Below are 7,089 nucleotides of genomic sequence, written 5' to 3'. Positions count from 1 at the left end.
ATTTCAGGGCAATAAAGTTAAAATGAGCTAAGAACGGTCCATTAAAGCTTTTTTGGAGTCAAGCAAAGATATTCAGAAAAAGTTCAGAAAATGACAAAAAGAGGTCGTAGCTCATTACTCGTATAGTGTGTTTATTCTTCGAAAGCGGTCAATCTCGAGCCTTTGATGATGTTCCCAAAGATGAAGAAGCAAACCAATTAGCCCGGAGCCAAAATGGAGCTAAATAAGGCTTAAAGGAAATTTCCAACTCTGGGGGGGATCGATCCCCCAGGGTGGGGGATCGATCCCCCAGGACTTGGCAATATTACAGATTTTTTTTTATTGTTTGGGCTTATTTTGTGAACTATTGGCTTTAATAGGGTTGTTACTTAAGGCCTAGTGAGCCATTAGATTAGGGTTAGTATTTATTTTATTTAGGTGAATATCATTAGAATTATTAAGTGAATTAATTATTATTCTATATCATATTTTTTTTCTCTTTGGAAAAACACGGGAAAGAGGAGAAAAAACAAGAACAGGTTAGGGTTTTGAGAAGAAACTCAGAGATGATGAATCCAAGGATGGAGATTGTTCTATCTTCAACTCCATCAACCATGAGTGGCTAATTCTCCTACTTAGGGTTGGATAAACCCTAAGCATGTAACCTATTCTCTCTCTGTTTTCATACTTTTTGGGGATTTATTTATGTAATTGATGTATAGACTTGAATAACATGATTTAATTCTTTTAATTGTTTATTCGTATTAATCTCATGTTGTCTTATGTGTTATTGATGAATAAACAAGCTATACACTTGAATTCCTTGTAAATTGATTCTTGTGATGTCTATGCATGTGATTAATTAGTTGTAATCGTATTCAAATTGATGGAAAATTAGTTTTATTTGATGGATGGCACTACATGTTTAGGTTAATTTATTGTCTAATTAGTTTTAAATTCATGTTTAATTAGTTTAATTTAAGATTAATTAATTTAATTGCAATTCAATTATTAGATAAGTAGACCATCCATACTTATATTTGAATTCTATACTTTTTGTCACAATTGCATTATCTTCTAGATTAATGTAAGCTAGAATTGTAACTTGAATTGATGGACCATTCTTTGGATTGGTGAATTGCACTACACTTAGTTTATTTGTCATTAGGTATGCAATTCAAACTTGAAATTGATGCTTCATACTTTTCTTTGCAAGTATTAGCTATATTAGAATTACATTTAATTATTTCCCCAATTAGTTGAAAGTGAGTGAGTTAAGGAATGTGCTTAGTGGTGAATCCTACACCCTAAGTCTCTTTCCAATCTTTTATACTCTACTCTTTATTTGCTTTATTAAGTTTAAAATTAGTCTAATCACAAAACCAAACCTTTTTAGTAATCACATAAGCACTAAAGTAGAATTCAATTCTGAAAAACCTATAATTGTTTAGATCTCTTGGGACGATCCCTGCTCACTTCATACTCCATAGTATAAGTGTTTAGTGGTTTTATAAATTTTAAAATATGGTGCCCACTTGACATTATTTCTAAACCTAAAGTGTTGTGCATTATTTTGTGCACACGCTCGGTCGCACCAATTGCCAAAATATCCAGAGAAAAATCTTGGATTTCATTTATTTTCCTGTATTATCAAAGATCAAATAAGTTTCAAAGGGTAGGGTGATATTTTGTAGTCAGAGAGAAGCTTCTATTAAATGCAAATAAAGGCTTCAATTACATATAAGGGAATCCATCTCTTTCACATGTATTCTAGCTTTTACTTTTACTCTTAATTAGCCAATATTATTAATAATGGTTTGTAGAAGTGGTGGTAGTACTCTTAGCTGTTATATTACATAGATAAGGCACTTCCAGTCACATTGACATTGAAATTGTGCTTCAGGTGGTGCTCATTAGAAGAACCAACTACAAGTGTATGCGGTCCAAGGATCAACTTCCTCTTTCCATCTTCATCCACCACACTAAGCTCCTCGCACACGTCCAACTTCACGGTTGCTGTCCCCGTCTTCCCTCTCTTCACCTCCACGGTCTCAAACCCCACCAGCTGAACATTCGGTGTCCCAATCACCCCTTGTAAGCTAGCCGGCTTCCAAAACAATAGCACGACATGGGCACCATCCATAGGCCCCTCATTTTTCACTTCAATCATCACTTCCACTTCTAGATTCTGGCAATCTATACTTGAAATGTCGATTGCTTGGCCATTAGGCTGCATGGTGGACTCGGAAGATAGGATGTTTATGGTGGAAAGGGCAGATATTAGGGAGGTGGAAAATTTTGAATAGCTTAGTCCATGGCCAAATTCATAGAGAGATTTGCCATTGTAGAATCGGTAGGTTCTTCCCGGAAAGTTTCTAGTGGCATTAGCTCTTATGTTCATATTTGTCATTGGCACTTGATCTACATACTCTTGTGGGTACCAAGTAAAATGTGACCTTCCACCTGAGAGCACATACAAATGTATCAATATACTTGTGCTTTATGCTTAAACAATTGCAATGCATTGTAAAATACTGAAGATGCCTAAAAAACTAAAGAGATGCACTGAAGACAATACAAAATGTGTGTGTGTGTGTGTTGTGTTGTGTGTTCAAGAGAAAGAAAACCAGGATTATGGTCTCCAAATATGATTTGAGCTATGGCATCCCCTCCACCTTGACCAGGATATCCAACCCATAAAATTCCCCCAATTTTGCAATTGTTCTTCGCGAAGGAAACATCAATCGGACTAACTGACATTATGACAAGAATTACCGGTCCATTCGTGGCCTTAGCCACTTAAGTTACAAGCTTCTCTTGAAATCCTGGCAATGTCAAGTTCACTTTATCTAGCCCTTCCCTCTCAATGGATTGATCAAGCCCCACTACTACCACCACAGCATCAGCTGCAGCTGCAGCCTTGACTGCTGCATCAATTTGGCCTGCATTGTTGCATCCCACATTGCTACATACTTTTGCAGCCCCTGCAAAGGGCTACTGTAGCAATAAGGCACACCAGTATAGTTGTTTATCATAGTCACAGTGACATTAGCATTAGGTCCTATAATGGCTAAATTCTTGATGGTCTTTGAGATAGAGGAAGAGCTCCATTGTTGTCTAGCAAAACTATTCCCTGTTTCGCAGCTTCAACTGCCAATGATTGATGATCATTGGTACATACATCAGAAGGTCCAAGTTTCCCAAATGGGAGCAATGTGGGGTCACCATCAAAGAAGCCAAGCCTCATCAAGACCACATAGTTGTATATCAGTGCCTGGTCTACAACAGACTCTTCCACTTTTTTCAATTTCACTGCATTCTCTATGTATTTCCCTAGGTAATCTCCACAATTCATGTTCAAATCTGCATGATCATGTAGGACTATTTAGCATATGACATGTTGGTGCAGTTAGGATACCTGCTTGCCAATGGATATTAGCCCAGATAGTATGATCTCTCTATTCGAGCCCTAACAGGGGCAATATAGTGGGTTTGTGCGTGTTTCCTTGAACCTAAAAAAAAAAATAGATACCTGTTTTCAGGGCTAAAGCTACTGCATCCTCAAGTGTAGCAGTGTAATGTATAGAGTTGAAATAAACCTGAATGGAGTCACAGTCTGAAACAATATATCTGCTCCAAAGTATACTTGTATTAGTATTGATTAGGGTAACAAAGACAATTAAAATACCAAAAAGCTACATGGGAATATCACCATTTTGAAGGAGTAAAAAGGGTCCCCCATCTATGACATCAAGAGTTTAAACTAGATTTGAATGGTTGGCTCATTTGGTTTCATATCAGATTGTCTCCCATACATATATCAATAGTTGGGGCAGTAGAAGAAATGTGCAAAATCCAATTGTGTCCAAGGGAGTAATCATGAATTACATTTTTTTATCACTCTGTTTTCTCATTAGGAGAAGAGTGCAAAAAGCTCCCTTTAATCCTACATTTTCACCCTTGAAACATCAACCATTTTGTCACATGTCATCTTTTAGTTAGGTAAATATTCACACACCCACAAATGCTCAATCCCTCACCTCCCTTTTAAGAAAAGAGAAATTATACCACCTAGACTAATGACCGAGTGATAACACGTGCCAATCTTGGTCCCCCAAAAAAAAAAAAAAAACTTCTCATCAGGTTGGCATTCTCAAACTATACCCTTTGCCACCCAATCTACATCTTGAGGTCAAAACTAAAATTTTATTTTGATTTCTCCAACAAATATTGATATAAGAAGGTCTCCTTCAAATTAAATCAGCTTGAAAATATTCTAGAGGCAAAGCCAATGTGGTAAAAAAAATGCTATATAACATTAGGGTTTTGCTTCTTTTCAGACCACTATAACAACAAAACAAAATAATAAATAGTAACAATACAATAATAGAAATTAAAGAAACATGGGAGAGGTAAAAACCCATCAAGATCCCATTGTCCTCTGATTACCCCTTGGAGCAAGTCAGGGTCAGCACATGAGGGGATCCCATTGACCCTATTATATGATCACATCACACTGGTGACATGCCCCTCCTCTACACATTGAATGGAGGCTGATATGTATCCTCCATGTCCTGTGGTGTCACCTGCAACCCAATACAATGTTCATATATATATTAATTGGACTTCTTTGATTATTTTTCCTTTCTTCAGTAACAAAATGGTCAGTTGATACACCCTAGTATGAGGAGAGAGTACACAAAACTTTAGGGGTATTTTATAAGTACCATATCCATGCCCAATGCACATTTAAAATTTCTCAATTTGACTTGATACACAAGAAATGAGGAATTTTCAGAGAAGAAGAAGAAGAACAAAAAAAAAAAAAAAAAAAAAACATGAATATGCAGTGGGCAGGAAGACCACATATAAATTACCTCATAGTATTATATTTTCTCGTAGTATAAGAAATTATTAGATAGGTGGTCCAAACTAATCAAAAGACTCCAACTAATAAAACATGCCAAATTGCAGTAGACCCCTTGTATTATAAAAAAATTACAAAATACCCCTCTATTATTTTATTATTTTATTTGCAACAAACCCTTAATGTATCAAAAATTGCATGAAATGAATAACGGCTTTCCACTTGGCAATGTTGTTTCAGAGGCAAAAACACTATTCATATTCGTATATATATATATGAATGATCAAACATGCATACCTTTGCATCAAAGTGAAACCGATCAACCCCTTTCCAGTTATCAACATCATAAGCAGTATAATACTTACAACAACTCGAAACCTTGAGCTTCTCACTACTGAAGTTCCCTTCCTGTCCCACCTCCTGCAAACCTCGGACATAGTTCACTGCATACTTAGCCACTACCAGAGGGTCCTCTCCCGGGGTCTCCTGCCCCCGTCCCCACCTAGGGTCCCGAAAAACGTTCACATTCGGACTCCAATATGTCAGCCCGGTTAAGCCAGCATTGTACATGGCTCGGGCCTCAGTTGACACAACCCGCCCCAGCTCGTACCACAACGACGCATTAAAGCTAGCAGCTGAAAGAATCACTGCCGGGAAACTTGTTGCACCGGGCACGGTGGCATTGAAACGGACGGTGTTTGAGACCCCATGGAGGGCCTCGGACCACCACTGGTAGGCGGGGACGCCAAGCCGGAAAATGCCGGTGGCTTTGTTGACTAGTTGTTTCACCTTCTCTTGGAGAGTTAGGCGTGACACTAAGTCCTTGGCTCGGTCTGTGTATGAGAGGGAGGTGTTGCAGAAGGCGTAGTGGGTCGTGTTGGGGTCACGGTTGTCGCACGGGTATTGGTGGGTGGCACGTGGGAATAATAGGAGGAGGAGGAGTGAGAAGAAGAGAGACAAGAGAAGATGGGCTTTCATGGCTTCTTCTCGTGTATGTGCTTGGTGTCTCAATGTGGGTGGAAAAGTATAAGCACTATCACTGAGACTAGAATGTGATCCTAAAGTTACACATAACTTTTGCTTTACTATAAACTAGTATACACTATAAGGTAACGTGTGTAATATATATATATATATATATATATATATATATATGTATACCTTTTTCAGGAAGCTTACTATGAGTGTTCATTTGAGATGGTAAATTGATCTAATTTGATTCTTATATCGTTTGGTCTAATTTTATTCTCTATTAATTTAGGCCACACATGAATATCTTTCGTTACAAGATCAATGGAATCCTCTTAATGAAACTATGGTGAGTGTCTTGGAAAGTAAGTACTTGGTAGGTATCTGTGATTAAAATAGAATAGGATAGATCCGAACGCAATCATAAGTTTTTTTATTTTGACTCAGGAAGTGATGAGTTCATGTAAGACTTCGTAAATTTGACCCTTCAAATTTTGAAATGACAAAATCCTTTTGCACTCGAATGACCACCACCATAATTTTATTTATTTATTTATTTATTTATTTATGTTGCATATTGTATAAGGAGGAGGAAAGATAGTTTTGGGTGATTTTGAACTTTGATGGTCTTTTTAATAAGGTAGTAGGGGATGCCGTCATTTTAATTCATGCTTGCAAGATTGGATTGTAGTACACATACATTTCTTGCTACAGTATCGTAGTATGTAGTACACCCCACTTGCTAAATTGACAAGCTTAATGTTGGAAAGCGAGAGATTGAGTTCATATCAGGCAAGCTACTACTCTAGAGAGAGAGAGAGAGAGAGAGAGTGGGAGTGTGTGCGTGTGTGTGAGAGAGAGAGGCTGAGAAGAAGAGTACGTTGCTTCAAAGAAATTGCAAACACATTGCACCCTAAGCCCACTATAGCACCTATGCGGCTAAGCCACAAAAAGCATGGGGGCACACTGTCTACTCAGAAAGACTTATGTGTCCCAATCTTGCTTCGGGTGGAACTAATTCCGTCAAATTTCCACAATTACCCCCATAAAAGACGAGAACAGTGTCGAGTATATTGTTTTGTTCAACTTTCTGAAAATAATTTTTTATTTTTTCATAATGAAAAAATAAAAAACATTACAAAAATCTGTATCGTTGTCTCAATTAAAAATTTTTATATAGCAGTGTTATTAAGAAATTGAATCAAACAAGCGTATAAAGTCCCCGATGGTTGAATTTAAAACCTTTGAAATGTGTTAAGAGATACTAGTTAAAA

At 37.3% G+C, this 7,089-nt stretch overlaps 1 pseudogene; it reads right to left on the bottom strand.

Annotated features, from left to right (window-relative positions):
* Positions 1 to 1,678: 1,678 nt before the first annotated feature.
* Positions 1,679 to 5,968, bottom strand: LOC132300094 (probable beta-D-xylosidase 5; annotated as a pseudogene).
* Positions 5,969 to 7,089: the final 1,121 nt, after the last annotated feature.

Source organism: Cornus florida, unplaced genomic scaffold, assembly GCF_030987335.1.
Source record: "Cornus florida cultivar Cherokee Brave unplaced genomic scaffold, ASM3098733v1 CherokeeBrave_3.0.0_Hap2_Chr03, whole genome shotgun sequence".
In the NCBI taxonomy this organism is placed as follows: domain Eukaryota; kingdom Viridiplantae; phylum Streptophyta; class Magnoliopsida; order Cornales; family Cornaceae; genus Cornus; species Cornus florida.
Note: the sequence above shows the minus strand (reverse complement) of the source record. Positions and strands in the feature narration are given on the sequence as shown.